At 42.3% G+C, this 24654-nt stretch overlaps 1 long non-coding RNA gene across 1 annotated transcript in view; it reads left to right on the forward strand.

Annotated features, from left to right (window-relative positions):
- Positions 1-16498, forward strand: part of LOC116738285 — a 32230-nt gene extending 15732 nt beyond the window's left edge. The window contains exon 4 of the long non-coding RNA XR_004344035.1: positions 15352-16498. This is a non-coding gene — a long non-coding RNA (uncharacterized LOC116738285). The remainder of the gene's footprint in view (positions 1-15351) is intronic.
- Positions 16499-24654: the final 8156 nt, after the last annotated feature.

A 24654-nucleotide genomic window follows, 5' to 3' on the forward strand; every position in this document is an offset into this window, starting at 1 on the left:
TTTCCTTCCACGCAAGTGTCAGATACTTTACAGCAGAACTCATGTCTGCCTTGTCAGTTGCTGTATTTCCAGGGCCTTGATTACCATGTAGCCCAATATAGGCACTTAGAAGGTATTCATGAATGAAGAAGGAATGAATGCATACAAAATACTCTCCAGCCATTGGCTCAACAGAGGAAGGGCAGATGTAAATATCTTCCTTGGAAGCTTTGTTTGTTTGTTTGTTTCATTTGGCTTCTGGGAAGATGCAAGTAAGCTTGTCACCACCATCTAATGCTGGCGTGACCCAATCAATTAGACTTGCAAAGCTATGCTGAACTTCCTTTGATTAAAATCATGCAGAAAGAGCATGTTTATGTGCTTCATCTCACCAGCCCAGGCTTTCTGAAGCAAATTGCACTGAAGGTTAACATCAACATCCAGTTTTCAGCACTTTGTGTCTGACAACTATTAGTCCTAGGCTGGAAGCCTGCTGCTTCCTTCTCCTCTCTCTTGGCCCAGACATATGATTAACCATCTAGGAGCCTGAAGGATTGGAGCTTCATCTCTCTTGCTCAGTGGGTTTGATTGTTGCCTGCAAAAGTTGAGAGCCCGGGTTATTACCCCCTCACACGTGATACCAGCCTGGGTCTGGGACGGATCCAGGTACTGAGAGGAAGCTCAGTTGAATGCCCCAGACTACTGGGAATAAGGAGAATGTGGAGGCTGTGTCTCTGTCCCCAACTCTTTAAAAAACTGCCTAGATGGGCTTACCTGGGTACTGATACTGAGGTTCTGACTGGGCCATAGTAGACCCAGGGGAGGTGAGTCCTATAGACCATATGGCTGAGTGGGACCCAGAAAAGCTGGGCCATGCCATTGCTGGTGGAAGCTGAGAGATCTGAGACCTGGTGTCCATGCAGGCAGAGGTCCTGGGACTCTGCCACCTCTAACCCTAACCTGGTGGTTTAGCCATAGCGCTTTCCTCTCTAACTTGGGTTTGTCCACTCCTTCCAAGCCTTGGTGTGGCCACCACTAGTCCACGCAGTGCTGGGTTTGTGGTTCTGTAGGACAGCCTTTCAAAATAATTTATTTCATTTTACTTCTAAGGACTGCATAGTTTTTGATTTTCAGATGTACCATTGCTTCCCCCAACTCTTTCCTGAAAAACACATTTATTTGTTTGTTCTAATAGACTTTCTCTTCTAGAGCAGTTGTAGGCACAGCAAAACTGAGCAGTAAAGAGGGAGAGTTCCATGTATCCCTTCCTCTACACTGGCATCGCTTCCTCCACAATCAGTCAACATCCTTCACCAGGGTGGTAGAGTTATTCCAATCTATGAAGCTGCAGTGAAATTGTTACAGTTTCATGCTTGTAGAAGCAGAGCAATTTCTAGATAAAAAGAGTATTCACCTTTAAATACTTAATGCATATTGCCCTATTGAATTTACAAAAATCCTCTCAAATTTATTCCTACTGGTGTGTATTAATCACGTTTTCTGTTTTCTGTGTCTTGTGACGTTTTGACATCTTAGAAAACCTCTCTGTCTGTGGACAGACCGCCCCTCCCAGAGCAAGCCCATTTAGAAGTAGCAAAGGACCCAGCCAGGAGCCTGCCGTTGCTGGGCAAACAAACCAATCCACAGCCATACTTCCTATGGCCCAGCCAGTACATTCCTGGAGGCAATATTCCTGTGTCTAATCATTGCAGGGCCAGGTGCCAGGCAACTGGGGACCACCCCTGTAGCCCAAAGCTGGCCCTAAATATTCGAACTCGCCAATCCTAAACTATTTACTCCGCATGCCTGGTCTTCTCCAAGGAAACTCCAATAAAGGCTCTGGCCTAACTGACTGTTTACTCCTGCTTCTGCTTCCTGACTAAAACCGGGTGGAATCCACTGGCCCTGAGTGGTGAACTGCGCCTCTCACTTCTAGAGGCACTGGGAGTAACAGTACACTTCTCTTTCAATGGTGTTGACCTCTCCTTGGTGTTAATCAGTCACTTTTAGCAATTAAGACATGGGGACAGAACACAGGTGTTTGGGAGTTACTAATTTCCAAGCTGTCACCAATATGGGGTATAATAACAAAAGTGTAATATGTACTAATGCCCTAGGCAAAATTATAGTCATTGTTTTAAATTGCATTTCTTTGATTTTAGTGAGATTAAACTTACCTTTGGAGGTAAGGTTTGAAGGACGCTTTTCTGAAAATTAAGTTTATGGAAATTAAATTTTTGTCAGCAATTATTTTCTCCAATTTTTCTTTGGCTTTCCAAAAATTTTTTTTTTAAAGTTTATTTATTTATTTTGAGAAAGGGAGCGAGCACAGGTGGGGGAGGGCAGAGAGCAGGAGAGAGAGAGAGTCCCAAGCAGGCTCCACAATGTCAGCCTAGAGCCTGACATGGGGCTCGAACCCACAAACCATGACCATGACCTGAGCCAAAACCAAGAGTCGGACGCTTAACTGACCGAGCCACCCAGGTGCCCCTTGAAAAATTTTTTAAGAGGAGAGAACAAAGAATATTTAGCATTTATATATTCAATTGTGTCAGTCTCTTTCTTTTTAGTTCTGAGTCTACACTCATTTTTTTCCATTAAATTTTTTTTAACGTGGTGAGGGCGCACATGTAGACTTTACCATTGACATGTTTTCAAATGTGTGGTCAGTGGCATTAACTACATGCACGTTGCTGTGCAACCAGCAACACTGAATTCCGTGCTCACAAAAAGTATTTCCACATTGGCCCCTCCCCCAGCCCTTGGCAATCCACATTCCTCCTTGTGTCTCTGTAACTTTGACAATTCCAGGTGCCTCATAGAGGTGGAATCACACAGAATTTGCCTTTTTTGTATTTATTATTTTTTTTTAATGTTTATTTTTGAGACAGAGAGAGACAGAGCGTGAATGGGGGAGGGTCAGAGAGAGGGAGACACAGAATCTGAAGCAGGCTCCAGCCTCTGAGCTATCAGCACAGAGCCTGATGCGGGGCTCGAACTCTCAGAGTGTGAGATCTGACCTGAGCCGAAGTTGGATGCTTAACCGAGGAGCCACCCAGGCGCCCCAAGAATTTGCCTTTTTTGAATGGCTTATTTCACTTAGCATAGTGTCCTCTTCCTTCATCCGTATTGTAGCAGGTGTCAGAATTTCCTTTTAAGGCCAAATAATACTTCATTGTATGCATATTCCTTATTTTACTTATCCATTCATCTACTGATGGGTGCTGGGTTGCTTCCACTTTTTTTTTTTTTTTTTTTTTGAGAGGCTGAGACAGAGAGAGAGAGAGAGAGAGAGAGAACAAGAGGGGGAGGGGGCAGAGGGGCAGAGGGAGACAAAGAGAATCCACCACCAGAGTAGCTTGGTGACGGTTCAATCCCATGATCCTGGGATCACGACCTCAGCCAAAATCAAGAGTCGCTTAAAGGACTGAGCTGCCCAGATGCCCCTGCCTCCACCTTCTGACTGCTGTGAACAGTGCTGCTGTGAACATGGCGGTAAAGATACCTGTTTGAGTTCCTGCATTCCCTTCTTCTGTCTTTACCCCAAAGGGGAATTTAGCTGGATTGTATGCTAATCGTATTTGTAATTTCTGAGGAACTGCAGTACTGTTTATCATTGCGGTGGTTCCATTTTTTACATTCCAGCAGGAGTGCACAAGAGTTCCAATTCCTCCATGTCCTTGCTAAGGTATCTGCTCTCTTCTTCTTCTTTTTCGATAGTAGCCATAGTTATATTTACTTTTGTATTTTGGAAAACTGGGGGACAAAAGCCTAGGGCACAGTCAATGTGTGTTAAAATGTGGTTCAAAATAAAAAAACAAAAATCCTGTACTTTGAATTTAGCAGCTGTTTGGGCCAGACCTGTCCCCAGTACCTCACTGCCTTTCCTGAAAACTGTGGCTCAGAGAGTCACGTCATCTATTTTTACAAGATTGCACAGCAAGTAACACATGGTGAGAAGAAATATAACACCCAGAGGTCTGTGATGTTTATATTTTGGCTTTGAATCAATACATTGTATTATGCCAAGCACACAATTACTAAATTCCTTACACCCTCCATTCTATTATTTTTTCCTGATCCATAAGTGTTTTCAGTATAAAAATATTACAAAACATTTATTATAAGCTTTCCTTTAAGAAATTGGTCATTAGAAGAATGGCATTGAGTAATAGAGTAATCATAGTCCTTATTTGAAGACATATGTGCTTGCATTTGTATTTAGTTATTCTTTTTTTAAATATTTATTCTTGAGAGAGAGAGAGAGAGAGAGAGAGAGAGAGAGAATCTGAAGTAGGCTCCAGGCTCTGAGCTGTCAGCACAGAGCTAGATGTGTGGCTTGAACTCATGAACTGCGAGATCATGACCTGAGCTGAACTCAGACACTTAACTGACTGAGTCACCCAGGCGCCCCACGTGTTTACTTATTCATTGATAATCCTATATTAAAAATCAATAAAGCCCCACTGGAGGGAGGTTCCCATTCCTTGCACACCATGCCTCTGCCAGCCCTTGTCTGCAGAGACTTACAGAGTATCTGACTTACAGATATGAAATCCCCCCCATAACAATGGGGGAACAAAATCCCACCCCCCTCAACTCACCTGCTTTATGGTAGATCAAGTGCACTGAAAGGAAAAAAAACATGGGATTGATTGGTTGTATCTCATACCAGAAACAGGTGTCCTCATAGAACAATTTAATGCCTATTGAAGACTCAGCTCTTGCGCTATCTTGGAACAATACCCTGTGGAGTTGAGACACGGTTCTCCAGGATGTGCTTTGTGTATTGAAATAATGATGGACACATAATGTGATGTCACGAATAGCTATAGTGTGCAAATCTGGAAACTAAGGAGTGAAAGGAGAATTGGCTTCCCTCATGTCATTACCCACGACCTACACGTCCAGAATTTGTGATTTGCATTTCTGTATCTCTCCATTCTGCTGGGTTGGAGGAGTTCTTGGTTTTTGTGATGAAGAGGATGGGGTCCCTTTTACCTGGGGACATAACATGGGTTCCACTAAACTTGACGCTATGCTATTGCCTAGGCACTTTGAGTCTCTATAATGGTGAACTGATAGGCAAAAGAGGAAAATGTTATACTGATGATCAACCTGATTATTGTGATAAGTTTTATAAAGAGGCACGGGGGAATATCTCTGTAATTTGGGGGACTCACCCAGGTGGTAACGATAATCAGTCAATTGTAGAGGCCGTGAACTAGAGCTTATAAAGAGTGAGATCTCTCGGAGATAGATTGAACATTTCCCACTACATCAGTAGCATCACAAGGCTGGTGTGCTTAGAGGTGAGGAAAATCTAGAATGAGTAGTAGAGTGGGGAGAAGGTGAATATCAGTGATGGCTTTTAAAGCTGCTGCTTCCATGAATATAGTGGGTCTTGTTCTGTGTTCCACTCACCCTATATTCATAAGTCTTTTAATAGAATTGCTATTGGCTACCACCTTGAAAATTAGTCCATGTTTCACCAACTCTATGGGTATAGAGGAACTTGTTCTGTGTTCCACTAATCCTATGGGCACAAATCTTTTCATACAGCTGCTATAAGTGCCACCTTGAAAATTTGGTGGCAGAATGGACTTAATATGACACACGGGAATATTTGTGGTACAAAGAAAGGACTGTAATATATGCTTGTGATGTGTGGGAACAACTGATTTTAGAAAACTGTGCTGGAGATTTCTATCCCAGCGAAATATCCCATCGAATACGTGTCTTGGTGGGTTTTCTTCTGCTTTTTCTGAAGCTATGGAAGACCACTTAGCCATGTGCAGTGTTCGTTCAGGAGTTAATATCCCTGGTTATAAGCCTCAGACATTTATGGAGCAGGAAAAATTAAGCGACTGGAGGGTGTATAGGAATCTGACAACTGTATGCTTGGCATAATACAATGTGTTGATTCAAGGCAAGCATGTAAATATCACAGGCATTAGTGTTATATTTCTTCTCACCATTTGTTACTTCCTATGCAACCTTGTAATTCTCTGAGACACAGTTTCCAGGGGAAGGCAGTGAGGTACTGGCCCAAACAGCTGCTACAGTGTTTAACCATTATCAACCTTTGGCAATCTTGTTTGATGTATGTGTCTCAGATTTCAGATAGAATGTTTTAAAGAAGATCAGAGGCATCATATTGTTGCAACTCTCAATACTGGAGTCTCTACACAGAACAGATCACACCTTGTTCATAGTGCCATCATCATATCTTATAATTTTAACAAGAATTAACACCATCCAGTAGTCAGTACTCATGACCTTCTCCCCACTTGTCTCAAAAATACCCTTTTAGACTTGAGTTCTTTACATGAGGATTCAGAGAAGGTCCATGCATTCCATATGGTTAATATGTCTCTGAAAACTCTTGATTTACAATGATTCCAGTCCACTCTTTTTTCTTGCTTTTCATTTCTGAAAAAGCAGGGTAATAAATCCTGTAGAATAATCCACATTCTAGATTTGGCTGATTGATTGCTATGTGTTGCTTGTACTTCTATTCCTCGTAACTCTTTGTGCTTTCAGATTTAGAGGAGTGGTTAGATTTAGACTGAATTTGGGGGGACGAGAATACTTCATAGGTCATGCTGTGTTTCCTTTCAATTAGGGGCCACATAGCCTGAGTTATGCCCCTGTTAGTGGGTCCCACTGTGAGCGAAATTCAAACATTATTAGGGAAGCTTCTGGGTAAGAACCATGTTTCAGTATAAGTTTCAGTATAAGGACTGCCTACAACTAGGACTAAACGAGGAGGAGGAGGAGGAGGTTGCTAGTGCAATGTGGAAATCCTGATGTGGTTCACTAGCAACAACGTCTGGGAAGAGGGACAGCATAAGAAATAAGAAAAACTTCCATTCATTTGAAGAATACACACAAAAAAGTGAGAGATGACAATAAATAGAAGATTACTGTAGCATGGCTGAATTGTATGTGAAGAGAAGCTCAAAATCATTCTTGATAAGATAACACGCTAATTAAACTATGCAACTGTCAAAAGGACACAAATTAGAAATGTGGGTAATTCATTGCTTTGTTGCTCAGGCTTCGAAGTGAACAGACCTCTCAAAAGGCTGGTATTCCTGTGAATTCTGAAAAGCATTATGGAAGTATTGGTGGAAAGCTTTGTCCTTGTTTGTCTAAACAGTACTCCTGGACCCATCTCACAGAAAACATCTCATACAGGTCCCCAGGGATACATACATGAGACATTGATCACAATATTTTTTTGTGATAGAGGGAAGTTGGAGGCAATTGTGCTGTTTATGGAAAATGTCCTGTATTCATTCTATAAAATGTTCTGCAGCAGTTAGCTATAACAAACAAGTTGTATATAGAGCTCAATTGATTAATCTTAAAATCCTAGTGAGGAGTAATTAATTAAATAGAAAGAGATATATACCAGAATCACTTTTATATATGTGAAGAATATTTACATGCCCAAAGCTACAGATTCCATGGGATACATGCATGATTCCATGTAAGATCCAAGCAGGTGAGCTATCTCCTGCTGTGTAACCAACTATCTCACATGTAAGGAACTTGAAACAGCAAACATTCTAAGATGAAGAGAGTTCTAGAGATAGGTGGGGATGATGGTTGGCAACATGAGTGCATTTAACACTGCTGGCCTGTGCACCTGAAAATGGTTAAGGTAGTAAATTTATGTGATGTGTATTTTACCACAATTTGAAAAATTAGGGGATAGGGAAATCCTCAGCAAGCATGTACTATCTTACACAGCTTGTATTAACCAAGGAGGAACTTTGCAGGGTGATCATCTCACACAATTTCTGGAGATCAGGGAGGAGCTTAGCTGGGGTGTCTTGCAGAGGGTCTCTCAGGAAGAGTCATCTGAAGTATTGTCTGGGGCTGAGGGATCACTTTCCAAACTCACTCATCTCCTTGCTGACAAGAGGTCTTAGTTCTTTACCAGAAGGGACTTTCCTAGGGATGTTCACACTGTAGAAGCTGGCTGCCACACATGTAATGATCCAAGAGGGAGGAGAGATCACGATAGAGTAACCAAAATAGACCTGCAGTGTCTTTTGCAACCTAGTCTCAGAAAAGACATATCATCCCTTCCTACATATTCTGTGGGTCCCACCAACCAACCCAGAACAATGTGGAAGGGGACTGCAAAGGGATGTGAATGCCAGACTGCATGAATCATTGGTGGCCATCCTGGAAGCTGGCTACCAAGTCACTTTAACGTTTAGTTTCCCCCAACAATAAAGTTTAGTCCAAAGGAAGAAAATGTAGGAGCACCAGGTTGGCTCAGTTTGTTAAGTGTCTGACATAGCCTTCAGTCTTGATCTTGTGGTTTGTAAGTTTGAGCCCTACACTGGGCTCTACATTGATGGTGTGGAGCCTGCTTGGGGTTCTCTCTTTCTCTCTGCCCCTCCCCCACTCATGCTTTCTTTCTCTCAAATGAGTAAATACACTTAAAAAAATAGAAAATATAGTTACATAATAATTCTTAATGGCAATCAAATCATCAATGCTTCAAAAGTACTTACAAAGAAATAATAAAATCATGCTCAAACTCTCCAAAATAAAACTGGGATATATATATATATATATATATATATATATATATATATATATATTATATATACATATATTCAAATCACTTGTATATAATATATATATATATATATATATATATATATTATATATACATATATTCAAATCACTTGTATATAATATATATATATATATATTGCCTATTATAGATATTTTAAGTTGATACCCAATGTTATTGAGAATAGGGCAGTATCTTCTCATATAATTCATGTAGGAAGTTAGTGCCGCCATATTTTAAAGAACACTAATTTATATAAATTATATTTATTATGCACAGATCTTTCTACAACATAGAAATTTCACTTTTATCAATGTATTCATCCAAAAAAGTTCCATACAATGGAGATTATATGAACCACAAAGTAGAAATGCGGAAATTTGAAATAGAATATTTTTACTCCCCTCAAAAAAGTGTAAGTAGGGTGAAAGAGAAGACTCCACAATGTGGTCTTTTAAAAGAAAATACCAGGATATTAAAAGGAAAAAATAATTATAAAATGGAGCGTTTATCATGATTTCATATTTATATGTAACTAGGAGAAATATAGGACCTCAATAGCTTTTATGAGATATTAGGGGCAGATGTGCTTTAGGATTCAGGTTGTGGAGGGTTTTAGATGGACTCGAAAGTGCATATTTTGAGATATAGTAACTGTGACCATCCTGGTCTGGGGCAGCATTTTGTAACATATCATTGCTATTATGGTGTTTATGGCATGAAAAAAATGAGTAGTCATGTTAATTGGAATAAATAAAGAGCATAATACATATTTACCTCAGTTCAGATCTGTTGTGATGTCTCATACTTTGGGGACCAACTTGTGAAATAAAAAGAGGAGGTTTTAAGAAGCTTTGGACTTTAGAACTGCTAATAAGAAATTGTGCTCCAATCTGAATCTGTGGTTATCGGCAAGGAGCTTTGTAGAATATTTTCCTTAATCCATTCGGGGACTGTTTATCCACTTTTCATTCCCCTCCCCCAGTGATTAGTTACTAATTTGGATAGAAGAAAATAAACAGTAAAATTAGAAGTAAAGATGGAATTTCTGGCAATCTGTTATCTTTGATGCTTCCCTCTCTATTTTCCTTGCTCGTCTCAGAAATAAAGATTAATCCAGGGAAATTGAAGTATTTAAGTAAAGTCATGCACACCAGTGTCTCTGGCATATATCAACTTCTCTGGTGGTATGATTTATGTTTTATGGGCTAACTTTAACTGAAGTACTCAGAATTGATTGAAATAAAGAGATTATCATCCCATGGTTTCAATTTTTCAATTCCCCATGGAAAGGACAATGTTTACTTCCTGGATAAGTTACAGTCTCAGCTCCAGTGAGGGAGGCCCAGAGAATCTTGTAACAGGAAATATGGAAAGAGTGGTGTGGTATCTTAAAAAATAAAGAAGGGGTGCCTGGCTGGTTCAGTCAGTAGAGTAGGCAATTCTTGATCTCAGGATTGTGAGTTTGAGTCCCATGTTCATTGTAAGGATTACTTAAAAAATAAAATCTTAAAAAAAAAAGAAAAAGAGGTGAGTAGAAAAATGTTTAGGAAGTAATTCACAGAGAGGAAGGCACATTAAAACCTTGGTTTGCAACATAATTGTTCAGAGAACATGCTTGTAATTCAAATCACTTGTATATCAAAGTGGATTTCCCCATAATAAAGAATGGAAACTGAGATGATTCATTCCACAACCCAAAAATATTCATGTAAAAATGATTACAATACTGTAATATAATACAAAATAATAATGACAACACAAAATATAAAGAAAAGTAAACAAATTAATCTGCACTTACCTTTGAAAACCTTCATTTTCAAACAGAGATGAGAGAGGACAGTTACTGTGTAGGATGGCTTTCACTGTCACTAATGGAATCACGGCTATCTATTGGCTCAACGGAATCTTTTTCTTGCCATGGAACTTTAACAAGGAACCTATCCAATGACACTTGGTTTGGCCTCCTTTTGAGGATTTTGTGGAAATGGGACATTGCATTGTGGTTAAACAGATTCATCGCTCGCACTGCTACTGCCTTCTTTGGGTGGTTTCTACAACATTTTGCACTGTTTTCCACATTTTATACATCTCCCTAATCTCATTTGAAGTGAGGGATTCTCCACCTTTTTCTCCTCCTCCTCTGCAACGGAGAGGCAGACTTAGACTTCTAATAAAATCCTACAATTTTGGCCACTCTCATCATACTTCTCAATGATTTTCTTAACTTCCACTGTAATCATCTCCTTCTCCTTACTGCCTTTCTTTTCAACATTTTCCTGCATGGGGGCCATTGTATATGCTCACAGGGATGTTGACTATAGCACAGTATTAATAAACTCTTGCCATATACTATATTTACGGTAACTGGCAATAAGACAGCAGAGGAAAAGGTCTATATCTGCAGGCAGCCTGACCTAGAATGAAGCAAAGCATTCTTAAGCTTACTCTTGTATGGAAAAGAAAAGGACTGTCCATAGGTGCTTTGAAGTGACAAAAAATACACTAATGCCAGTTGTGGGCACCTTCCAATGTTCTGAAATATCACTGATTTCTGTCAAACACCACGGCCTGAGACCTAGCATCTGAGCATGGGAGCCAATCACCCACAATCTTGCAGTGAGAGAGAGAGAGAGAGAGAGAAGAACCATTGGCTCAGCTGTGATCATGTGATGTCCGGCATCACTTACTACTGGTATTATAAGATTTTGCTTGTTTATCAAGTGAAAATTTATTAGAAATATTTCCTCCTCTTTTGGAATACTTGCAGGGCAAGTTAATCACAAGGTTTTACTGTATGAGTTTTCAAGAGCTCCAAAAGCTGGTATTGGTGAAATTTCTAGGAAGGAGGAATTAGAATAAACTCCTAGTTAACATTTTTTTGAGTTTACATTGTGCTAGATGTATGACTAAGGGAGAGTATCCATTAAAGACAGTGATATGGTAGGAATTACAATTAAATTCTGTTTTCTGTTTTTTTTAAGTACTATTTTTTTTTTTAACTGAAATATAGGGGAACCTGGTTGGCTAAGTTGTTTAAGGTCAGACTCTTGATTTTGGCTCAGGTCATGATCTGAGGGGCGTGGGATTGAGATCTGTGATAGGCCCGCACTGAGCGTGGAACCTGCTTAAGATGCTCTCTCGCTCCCTCTTCCCTTGTCCCCCACTTGTGTGTGCACACACACTCTCTCTCTAAAATAAAAAAAAAAAAAATTAAATAAAAAATAAATTGGAATATAGTTCACCTAAACTCTATTTTCTTAATGAGTAAAATGAATCAGAAAGGATCAACTAACTTCTGAAAGTCAAAGCTGCAAAAAACTCAAACAGAGAAACCACACCAGAATCCTAGTGCTTAATCTTCCAGGCTATAGTGGCCCCATGGCTGGTGTCACCATGCCTCAGCCATCATTGCCCCCAGACTCACTTCTCCATCTTCCAGAACTGCGATTCCCTGATGCCATGGGCATCTCTTCCTTGGGCTTCACCTGAGATCCAGGGAGAGGTGCACAAGGAGGCCTAAATTTGTATGTCATTTGGGAGTATAGGGGTGTTCAGTAAATGTTGGTAGAGATGGCAAAGCAACGTAAAGATGCTTGGAGAGCTCCCAAGGTGGACTTGGAGAAAACTATCTCAGGGCTGCCCCAAGGGGACTTCAGCAATTACACTCTCAGAGACACATGGGATCCAGTTCCTGTTGTGCAATTTCTTTCATCCCAGCCCCTTTTACTTGCTACTTTTTCTCATCTTCTCCCCCTTCTATTCTGTTTTCTGTCAACCTTTCTCCCTCATATTCTGAAACTGTTCTGTACCTGAACCATTTCCTCTGATCTCCATTTTTTTTCTTATCTTTTCCTGGGATTTACTTTTCTTTGCAATTTCTAGTTCTTGCTGCTGGATTCCAAGGTTTCACTGACCTCGATGTCGTGTTCTCTTGGTTCTTATCCATCTTTGTTCACAACCTGATTCTGTTGGGCCCTCAAATCCGGCAGCCCTAGGGCTGATGTGAGGTGAGAGCGCAGTCCCAGGGGCCACCTGGCCGCCCCTTCCCTGTGGGTATGGAACCGAGACCCTCCCCTGTGGGACCCACGTCTTTCCTCACTGTGGAGGCCAAACTGCCTGGCATCCTTGTGGTTCAAAAGAATCCCTGAGGAGAGGGAGGGGAAGAGGAGCAGACTGACTTTCGGACAGGAAGTAAATCTGATCAGATTGGGAAGCCAACTCCACATCCAGACCACAAAACCACTCCAACTCCTCTTTGACCACCTATGTCCATTCTCAAACACAACTGACATCTGTTTAATCAGTTCTGCAAGATGTGCAAGGCAAATGCAGCTTTGTCCCAGTTTCCAGAGATCGCAGTACCTCAACTCTTCCACACAGATGTCCTTGGTCTCCAACAGTTTGACTTACCTGACTTTATGGTGGTGCTAAAGAGATACACATGCCACAGAAATTGTACTTTGAGTTTTGAAGTTGGGTTTTTCCCCGGGCTGTGATATGTGGGATGATTCCTTCTTGCCATGCTGGGCAATGAATCTGCAGCTCCCATGATCATAGGGGTCAAGAACCTATAGGCTTCCAACCATTCTGTTCTCATACAAGCATTTTGTCTTTCACCTTCAGGACAGTATTCAATAAATTACCTGAGATATTTGACACTTTATTATGAAATAAGCTTTGTGTTAGATGATTTTGCCCAACTGTGGCTAATGGAAGTGTTCTGAGCACATTTAAGGTAGGCTGGGCTGAGCCGTGATGTGATGTTCAGTAGGTGAGGTGTATTAAATGCATTTTCAACTTAGGATATTTTCAACTTATGATGGTTTCATTGGGACATAACCCCATTCTAAATCAAGGATGATTTGTATTGAAATGTGGAACAGTCTGTGTAAAAGGAGAAATGTCTTCATAGGGAGCTTCAATAATGCCAGCACCTAGTTTCTGAATCTTGAATTCTAACTTCTCAGGGGACAGAAATGTTTAAAAGCCCAAAGTGTCTTTACGACATGCTTTTTCACTCCTTGTAGCCCAGCCATTTTCATGTGGTATGCAGACTGCAGGGCTGAGGACTAGAAAGCTTCCTCCTAGGACACCAGGAGAGTAACTCTCAGATGCTGCAGGCCCCGAGCTGGGCAGAGACTCTGAGGGCACAGCCTCACTGCGCCAAATGGCTGCATGTATGAGCCTTCACTGTTGCTGGATCTTGAAGTACAGTCCCTGTGAGTCCTGGTACAAGGTGGGTGCCAACAGAAGTCAGGGGAGTTGGATTCTGTAGCTGCCTGGAATTGTCTGACCTGGGGCAGATGCCCTGGAACTCCATGGCTGTCAGTTCAGATAGCACAAGGCTTAAGATCTTCCTCTTGTCCCTCTTAAACTTAACCTCTCCCCCCCACCCCCAGCCCTTGCTAATGTATCCTTCAAAGCATTCAAGGAACACCGATGCCTGCTCTCTGCACTCAGCTGGAGGGGCACATTCAGCTTCAAGACAACCCTCCTCCCAGGAGGTGTCATCTGCTCCCCCTTCTCTCCCTAATAACCATGACATCTGAAAGGGCACTCTAGCTGAGCCCAGCTCTTCCTGCCCCAAAGCCACCCATATCTCTTCCCATCCCATCTCGATGCCACGTTCTGAGAATCGGGTCCACAGTGGAGAATAGGAAAAAGGGTTTAAACCTTGTATACATATTCAATTAGAGAACCATGAAAATTATAAGTAGATCTGAAAGTTTCTTAGCACATTATTGATTACATTAAGACCCGCTTTTTTTTTTTCCAACTAAAAAAATCTGCAAGTCATTCAAGGGAGGGAAGATAAGATAAGGCATGCTCTCTATAGCAGTGTAAGAACTCCTACTGTTGTGTCTCGGGCTCCTTCCAGCGCATCGGTTGAAGGGGCGCTGTGGGCCCCGACGACGATGCTGGAATTCTTTCCCTCTCCGGCTTCCACCTTGCTTTGAGCCACGGTTTTCAGCAGCTTCCGGGGACGGCCCGGGCTCCTGGAGGCGGTCTGGCCGTGGGTCTGTCCACCTCCGCTGGCGCTGGCATCTCCTGGCCGGTTCAGGGTCCATCGGGCAACACGGTCTGTCGCATGTGCCTCTCGTGGAGGTGACTGTAGCTCCATCGCGGTCTCAGCCGGGACGTGAGGGTCTCGACAGCGTTTCTGGCCCCTCTCAAGCCGGGGACCATCTCCGTGCCAGGGGTCAGCGTGGCGCAGCCTCCCGCACGCACCGGGGTTCCAGTCCCCGCACAACTGGGGGCATTGGCGGGAGGGGCGGCTCAGCGCCGGGAAGTTATCCAGCGCCCAGGCCCAGGCCTGTTCTCGGTTCAGGCCCGGGGGCATGAGGGGTTCCGGACGTGCCCACCTGCAAGACGGCCCTTCCAGCGTGGGCAGATGGGGGTCCATGGCTTCAGCCTCTGACCAGGCCGAGACGTGCAGCCAGTCTGGGAGAAAGAAGATGCATCCAGCGCTGGGTGTGCCCTTTTATAGAGCTCTGTCGTGATCCATACCCTGTAGGATCTCAGAAAGGACTGTCCTGATACTTGGGGCTGACCCTCATTAGCCTTGCAAATTACCTCGGAGCCAGATAAGATTAAGGAGAAAATTGCATCATTCCAGGAGGCACTATGGAAACTCCAAAGTGTGATGATTGGGGGATGAGAGGAAGGGTCCAGTTATTGACAGCTCCCTTAGATATAGAAAGGCTCCACATGCTTCAGATAAGCCTAGACAAATTGCACTTCTTATATCCAATTCTCTTCCCATATCACAGAGGCACTGCCCGGTGGTGGAGCTGAGACTCTGGTGAGGTTGGATCGTCACAGAAGATCACAAAGCTAGTTCATGCTGGCACTGGACTGAGAACCTTAATTAAGCATGGGTATAAGGTCAGGGAATGAGCAAAGGAGTAATTAGGTTGGGCAGGAAAAAGGAGAGTCTCAGACCTACTTAGAATTGTAATTTTTCTCTTTCTTTCTACACTTAATTGCCTGAATGAAAGGGATGTTCAAAAGTGCTATGATTTTCATACCCTGCAGGCAGATGACTTAACGTCACATTTTCAAGCGTGTTTTTGCTGAACCTTTTCCTTTTCAATGCAATTATGTGCATTCTTAGTTATTTCCCTTATTTGCTTTCCCTTCTTCCACTGCAACACTATTTACTTTAAATGTGTATTTTTCTATTAACCAGTCTTGTAATAAGTGATTTATTTTGTGTGTGCTTTTATTTTCAATTCATGTAGAAACTATTAGATTGCATGCTATTTTATTTATTATTTTGCACTCGTTTGCAAATTTCTAAGATGTTTACATGGACATTTGATCTGTTGCTTCCAAGTCTGGCATATTAGCCTCTGATGAGTCTCTGCCAGTCTTTACCTGTCTGCTGTCCCCAGGGGATACTCAGATTGCCACTTAGCCACCATCACCATATATGACAGTCCCTTACAACCTGTAAAGAGAATTTCTCTAGGCTATGAACCCATAGCAGAATTGTACCATGGAAAATGTCTAAACCCAATTTTACCGAGTTCCGCCAGATTGTTTTTTTAGCACGAATGCAGCACTTACCTGGCACATGAGGATTACTTGGTGCACACATTCCCCCCAAGCCCTTGGAAGACCCAGCATTGGAACACTTGCTGGGGTGGCATGGTTCTGAAGAGACCAGCTGTGGTGGTGACCACCTGATTCAGTGTGTTCTGATTTCTGACGTCATCTCTCTTGGTGTGTCAGTTTGCACGGCTACACTTGAGACCTTTTCTCTGATGTTCAGTTAAAATGTGTGTTTACCTTCCTGTTGGACTTGAAGTTATTCTTTATCTGCTAAAATCCTTAAACTACTGGGCTTAAACTACTGTTTCTGTTGCAAAAAAAAAAAAAGAAAAAAAGAAAAAACACAAAAAGAAACAACAGTGACCGCACATTCAACTTTATGTATATATATTTTTAGCTTATTACAATCTATTTTTTTCTTTTTGTATTTTTTATTTAAAAAAAATTTTTTAACCTTTATTTATTTTTGAGACAGAGAGAGACAGAGCATGAACGGGGGAGGGTCAGAGAGAGGGAGACACAGAATCTGAAACAGGCTCCAGGCTCTGAGCTGTCAGCACAGAGCCCGATGGCTCAATGCGGAGCTCGAACTCACAGACCACGAGATCATGACCTGAGCCCAAGTTGGACGCTTAACCGACTGAGCCACCCAGGTGCCCCTATTTTCTTTTTAACAACCTTGGTAGAATGAATGTAGTTTTTCCTCATAAACTATTTGAATATTTAAAGTATTTTTTTTCTATTTTCAGGATATTTCAAGAATTGTTTTTGTTTTTAGATTTTATTTTCGAGTAATTTCTACACCCAGCCTAGGGCTTGAACTTACAACCAAGAGATCAAGAGTTGTATGTTCTACTGACTGAACCAGCCAGGCACCCCTATTCGAGAATGTTTGTTTGACATTGCACATGATTTTTAGATGAGAAAAAGGTAAATAAGAAGAAGAAAGAAATTCCCCTCATTGTTGCATCTGGAAACCTTACATTTTTCCTTTCTTATAAGCCCTTCCATCAAGAATTAAGTAAATTATTTAAATAAAGACATTTTGATCCTTTCTGTATATGTTAATTTCATTCACACAGAGATCTTGGGGCAGGAGCCATGAGGGCTGCTTTCCAGGACCTACTGTGATCCTGGTGGGGTTGTTGATCTAGATCATACATTTGAGCCTGACTCTATGGCTGGAGGGCAGAGAGGGCAGAGAAACTCAAGATGTAGGAACTACTCCTTGGCTGAACTCAGAAGAAAAATTGTCCAAGCAGAAATATATCCTCCTTAACCAGATTCCCAGATTCCTGTCTCATTGCATATCCACTCCCAGACCTGCCCAGATTTTAAGACTGGCTTTGAGTGAGGCTGAAATTAGCACTCCTTTGCCACTGGCTGCATTGAATACTTTTTACCCATCCTCCCAGGACCAAAAGGAGAGGAGAACTCTAAGTTCCCACTGCTAGTAGGTCTCAAGGATAGCTCAGGATCAGAGCTTTGTCCCCTACCTTTCACCCTTCTGCAGCTTACTACCTTTATTCCAAGTACTAAAAGGAGAGAAAAAGTACTTCCTCACAGGTGTACCCTCCCTCTCCTCTTTTTCCTCTTTTCTTTTAATTCTGTTTACTATGGAGAAAGATAACAAAACATTTACAAAGTTCTATAAAAACAACATTTATTGTCTTACTAGTGAGTATATGAAGAGACTTTTATAAGTGAAACATCTCTCTAGAAGAGGATAAACAAATACAAGTTCCCAGGCTAACACCTCAGTTTTCCTAAGACCATATAGTCATGGCTCAGAGGCTCAAAAGTAGCATGTATCTGGGGAGCATCATTCTGGAAGTCCCCACTGCCAGAGATCTCAGTCTCCAGGGGTCTCTCCAGAGCTCGATGGATCTGGCTAAGAGAGCCTGCCATGGCAGGTACCTGTCCCAGTGTTCTGAGGCACCTGCTCTCCTGGGGCTGACTTGCACTCTTTCTGGCTCATGGGTGATGGCTCCTAGGCAGACAGGTCTAAGTCTTGTTCCAAAGTGTTCTGGGCTCTAGACAGGTGTTGGTGTTGAGGGCAGACCCAGCTCAGGAGTCCGCACAGACTGGAAAGCAGTTCCCAGTTGAAACTGGGCTCCCCCAGCTTAGGGTAGAAAGGCAGTGGCCATGGCCCCAAATCTTTTGAACTCAGAGACAAAGGCAGCTGGGGTTCCAGTGTCACCTCTGCAGAATCCCAAGCCAGCTTCACCCAGGGGCAAAAAGCTGGTCCATGACTTCAGCTTCTAGATCTGGAGGAATGGAGTATCTGGACCAAGGGAGGAGGCCAAAGATGGACCCCAGCTTGGGAATTTGCACCGTTTGGTCTCTTGTCCGGTCCCAAATGACAGTGCATTAGGTAGGCTGGTGACATTACTTTTGGAGACAAATTGCTTCAGAAGGCCGAAGGCTGTTAAGTCAGAAGTGTAAATGAATTGACTGCAATTTTATTGAACTGGCATCAGTGTGTAATTGGATTAAGGTTAAAAACCAGAAAGGCCACAAATCGGGTTAGTGATTATGAAAAACCAGATACATTCTGTGTCCCTTATATATGTGATGTCTGATGTTCTCATCACCTGAAATCAAAGCACAGGCTCTGGTGGAGCCCAGATGAAAACCTGGGTCTCCAGAGAGAAGATTTCTGTAGTGGGGAACGGCTTGGAGAGGGGATGGGGGCCAAGGTAACTGATCAATTCTCCAGTCTTGACTTGGACTCTCGACTTTCTGTTCTGGTCCTCTTCTTTGCAACTCCTAAATTATAAGAACTGAGACAAGACAGCCAAAGGAGCTTTAGATACCAAAAGGTTACATATTTTGGGTTCCAAATCTGGTTTCGACCTTTACTAAACGTACGTAATTATTATTTAAACTCTCTAAGCCACAGGTTTTGTTTTTTAATCTCTAAAGGGAGGACAAAAATTACTAATTTCAAAAAGTAGCTTTGAGGATTTAATAAAGTAATATAGGTAAGGTGACAGTTCCTGACACAGAATATCGTTAATAACCTTTGCAAAGGTATAATCATTATTATTTGACCAATGCTAGTACGGTAGAGGTCCGCGGTTCTATTACGGCTCTTTATCCCCAGAAGGACAAATGGAAAATGCAGCTTTCAAGAAATGTCTCTAATGTAAGTAGATTTTTACATTCTTTTATTGGATCCACAAATTGTAGCTAGTGTACCTATTTTCTGTTTAGCATTTTGCATGACCCAAGTTTTCCTCTTCAGTGTCATCGACATTGCGTATTCATTCAATTAACAGGCGTATATTGAGAGCCTGCCTTTTGCCAGGTGCTGTGAAAGGAGCCACACATACAAAGGCAATGAAGGCTCATCTCTCCTCTCCTGCTTGAAGCAGGTGCAGGATTCTGCAGCCCCACAACTTGAGCCTGAAAGGGACCAGACGCTGTGGAATTTGCCCACTGGGAACGGCTCTCTGAAAAGCACTGGGCAGGCAGGAACCCCAGCCAGCCTCCCTGCGAGCTGCTTGGCTCCGTGGTTAAAGACACGGACAAGGTCTGGACACCAAGCGTACGTGGCCTCTGCCAGGCCATTTGGGGCCCAAGCTCCGGTCCTGGGTCCAAAAGCCCAAAGCAGCGCCAGGGGAAGTTGGCCCACCTTGGCCAGCCAGCGGGGGAAGCGTCGCAGGGAGGCCGGGCCCTGCACGGGGCCTGTCGTGCTTACAGAGCGATTCCCGCGGCTTGCTGGAGTCTTGGCTACATCCCACACCCATCCACCCATCGCTCTTTCACATCCACCCCCCACCCGCACCCTTACACTGCCGCCTGCCCCCGAGCCCTGCTGCGGCCCTCTCCGCTCCCCCTTCTCTTCTGTTGGGTGGAGAATAAGAGCGCAGCGCGGACCCAGGTCGCGAGCCCTGGATGCATAGCCTTCCCAGGGCCTCAGCCCCCCGGGGCCCGCTTCCTTTCCGTGCCCTTCGTTTCGTGCACATTTAAAAAGTCTTCCGAATTGAATCATCCGCTTATGATCAATAAAAACGTACCGAGATTTGTCTTTACGGGTTTTAGAGATTTCGAGGGGATGTTTTTCAAAGAAATTTTAACCCCCGCCCCCCAAGTCACAGTCATTTCGCTAATTCACTCGTTCAGAGGTGAAACAGGAGAGCAAAAAACTCCGTTAACGTTAACGGGAAAATGCAAGTCTTTTTTTGCACCCGCCTTTCGTCTTCCAGGTTGAGCCCTGGCACGCTTTTGAAAGCATTAGCTAGTGTTTAAAATCTAAGTTTGCTTAAAATTAGACTAGTGGCCCAAGGGCACAGCATTATTAGCTAATGAGAAGAAACAAAAGGCATTCACGTTAAAAACCAGCCCGCAGCTACTAGGCATTAAAGAAACAAAGTTTAAGCCGAACGCCAGAAGGGGGAGCACAAAAAGAGTGGATTCCTAAGTGTTTCCAACACACACACACACACACACACACGTAACGCTGTGAAGCGATGGATGTGTTAACTAACTTGATTGTGGTACACTTCGCAATGTATACAGTATATTAAATCATTACGTTGTACAGCTCAAAAAAAAAATTAGAGAAAATAGAAGAATGGGGGACCTAGAAGCTCGAACCAGAGAGAAGCTTCCTCCAGATGAGAGAAACAAGTTTCCACTCTGTTCTCTTCCCTCCTATCACCCAGTACTTTCCAGAAACACAGTTAATTACATGGGTTATCTCAAATGCACCCACAGGCATGCCAGAATAACAATTCCGACTCCAATAATACGGTTATAAAAAATCATTATAATTTTGAGGCACTTAAAAGAGTCTTTGGTCTATTCTACTAGAGAGAAATAGTAAAATTACGGTCTTTTAAAGTCACTTGAAATAGTTCCTCCTGGTGTGGTATGACACAAACTTGTTACACATTTAGGACCTTTGTTTTTCATTTTGGTTTCAATTTTTAAGAATTATTTTATATAATTATAAAACAAATTTTTTTAAGTATTAAAAATTTTCCCAAACCAAATCTACAAATTACATCCAGAGGTGTTCAGATTCTGTTCAAACGTCTTCCACTCTGTTTTTCTATATTCATATATATGGAGAGAGAGAAGGAGAGACTATATTCTCATCTCCTTGCTTTTTTCCACTTACTAGGTTTCCAACAAGCTTCTCCCTTGGGTTCAATCCTTCCCCCATCTTTCAGGATTCCATAAGGCAGTTCTCACTACGTCTGTCTTCTTGTTGGTAAAGGACATAATTTATGATGGAAAATTGAGATTTCTCCCCCCTCTCCCAACTCCCCACCTGTCTTACTGATTTAGAATGAGAAAATTAGAGGGAGAAAGGCAGAGGGTGGAACATGAGAAAAGGGATTCCCATTCAAGAATGAAGAAACTTAATTTTGATCAATAATTAAAAGCATTCAGATAAATGGATTCAACTTTTCTGGTTTCCTATCATTTGATGTGAAAAGATAAAGACTCTCTTGATCTCTCATTGCTTATTATTGTTTCGAGGTGAAAAGGTGTTTTAGAACACAGGGAAAAATATTTAAGATTTTAAAATGTTTATTTACTTTTTTGGGGGGGGGGAAGGAGCAGAGAGAGCCAGGGAGACACAGAATCTGAAGCAGGCTCCAGGCAGCTCAGAGCCTGATGCGAGGCTTGAACTCACAAACTGTGAGATCATGACCTGAGCCAAAATTGGACACTTAACCGACTGAGCCACTCAGGCACCCCTGGGGAAAAATATTTAAAACATGGCTAGGGTGGAAGGTAGTGATAATCATTCATAAGTGTATTATTTATCATTAATCACTCTACAGATCATTGAGCATAAAATGTCTTTATTGAGGTTTAAAAATAGTTCCCACCGCCAAAAAAGACTCCCTATTCTCCAACATCATTAAAACCTTGGAGTGCCTTCAGCAATTTCAGACTGTAGTCTGACTGCTGTCTCTGCACTCTTGCCCTGAAGACAAGTGTTTCTGACTGATTTCCAGCAGAAACCATGCAGAGGTTTGCTTATACTTAGATATCATCCACCTCTCTGTGCCCAATGGCCCCTCAAGACAAATTTTTATACGTCCCCTGGTAAAGACCTTTCCTTCTCTCCTTTGTGCTGGCAAATTGGTGCCGCTGCAACCCCCAATGGGAAGGTTCGATTTGTAAATAGAAAGCAGAAGAGGCTTTTTCCCCTTCCCATTCTTCCCTCCCAGTGGGGCCAAAAGTAAGCTAGGATTTGTAGTCTAAGTTGCTACTCAGCGTGCGGTTAGCAGATAGCATGGGCATCACCTGGGAGCTTGTTAGAGATGCAGTATCCCAGGCTCCACCCCAGACCTACCGAATCTGAATCTCATCGGTGGCGGGTGATTTGTGTTCGCATTAGAGTTGAGACATACTCTGCAGGATTGGGGTCTGGGAGTTTGGGAACCAGCTCCTTGTAATAGGCCGAGAGGACACAGACGCCCAATGCGGTTGTAAGATCCTTGGGCACAGGCTTTGGAACACAGGTGGCACTCTAGCTGCTCAGTGCAGAACTGTTCTTGGGAGACATGCTGCTTCCTGCAGAATAGCTGCCAAACTGGCCCCGTGATTTTGAGTCAGATGAAGCCAGCGTCACCTCCCAGTAATCTCCAGGAGGCAACCTCGAGGCAGCCATGGCCCCGTGTTGAGGACAGTTACTTTTGTTATTTGGAAGTTTTGTGGGACTGCTATTGATATTTTACACACAAATTAAAATTGTTCAATCCTGGTCAGATTGAACTAGAGGTTGAATCCAGAGACAAATGGCAAGATCCTTACGAGTGGATAAAAATGTTTTTTCTAAGTGTGAATGTTGAACTTTCATCAATGATTTTTCTGTATTTTTCTTTTGTTCTTTTAATGCATGGAGTTGCATTCATCAATTTACCCTTAGATACATCCAATTTGGTATCTATCTATCCATATCTATCTATCTATCTATCTTGGCTGGTTTCAATTTCCTAAAGAGAAAGGGAAGCTGAAGGGATTCCATAAAAATATGCTTTTTGCTCCTTTTCTTGCTAAGACTGGCACCCCCACCTTACACATGCCGTTTTCGAAAACATTTTTTATTTATTGTTATTTTTTTATTTTGGGGAGAGAGAGTGGGGGAGAGGGGCATAGAGAGAGAGAGAGAGAAAGAGAGAGAGAGTGAGAGTGTGTCCAGGAGGGGCAGAGAGAAAGGGGGATATAGGATCTGAAGCCAGCTCTGTGTTGACAGCAGAGAGCCCAATGTAGGTCTCAAACTCACAAACATGGAGCCTACCTAAGATTCTTCCTCTGGGGTGCCTGGGTGGCTCAGTTGGTTGAGCATTTGACTTCAGCTCAGGTCATGATTTCAGTGAACTCAATTTTTTTCTACCAACAAGAATGAGTCACAATAGAATTTTACTGATATAAAGAAACAAACTCGGGGTGCCTGGGTGGCTTAGTTGGTTGAGCATCCGACTTCGGCTCAGGTCATGATCTCACAGTTCGTGAGTTCAAGCCCCGTGTCGGGCTCTGTGCTGACAGCTCAGAGCGTGGAGCCTGCTTCCGATTCTGTGCCTCCCTCTCTGCCCCTCCCCTGCTCATGCTCTGTCTCTCTGTCTCAAAAATAAATAAAACATTAACAAAATTAAAAAAAAAAAGAAACTCAAATCTATCATAGAACTTTGAAACTATTGTACCTAGAAATTTTAAACAAATTAAATATTTACTGTTTTCCTGAACAGCTTGTGTTTTTTTTATCATAACTGTATAAAAAAGTAATGATTTTTAAAATCAGGCCTCATAAACCTCTCCCCAATCATCTTCACTTTATCTTAGGTGCCAAATATTTTCATCATATTCTTTTTTTTTTTTAAGTTTGTTTATTTTGAGAGAGAAAGAGACAATGTGAGTGGGGGGGAGGGGCAGAGAGAGAGAGAGAGAGAGAGAGGGAGACAGAGAATCCCAAGCACTGACACTGCAGAGCCCAAAGAGGGGCTTGAACTCATGAAATCGTGAGATCATGACCTGAGCCGAAACCAAGTCAGATGCTTAACCGACTGAGCCCCCCAGATGCCCCAAATATTTTCATCTTCTATGTGTGCCAGGATATGAAAATATTGAGAAGAGTTGTTTGAGATTATAGCACAACTTAGTTACAAACTATATTTATATTACATATTTTTTAAAACTGGCCATGTAAATATAACTTATCTGACTTAGGAAAACAAATATTTGATAGTTTAAAGGCCTCATCCATTTCCAGTTTATGAAAAAATGGAATCTTTGCAAGGATGAATGCATGCTTGCAATCTGATAATGCTTTCTGTGTTAACTGCACTATTACTAAGTGCAAACTATAAGGTCCTGTTAGACTCTAGAAGCATTTAAAAAGTACTGGAGTTAGTAATTTTTTTTTTAATTTTTTTTTAACGTTTATTTATTTTTGGGACAGAGAGAGACAGAGCATGAATGGGGGAGGGGCAGAGAGAGAGGGAGACACAGAATCGGAAGCAGGCTCCAGGCTCCGAGCCATCAGCCCAGAGCCT

This window comes from Lynx canadensis, chromosome A1 (genome assembly GCF_007474595.2).
Source record: "Lynx canadensis isolate LIC74 chromosome A1, mLynCan4.pri.v2, whole genome shotgun sequence".
Taxonomy (NCBI): domain Eukaryota; kingdom Metazoa; phylum Chordata; class Mammalia; order Carnivora; family Felidae; genus Lynx; species Lynx canadensis.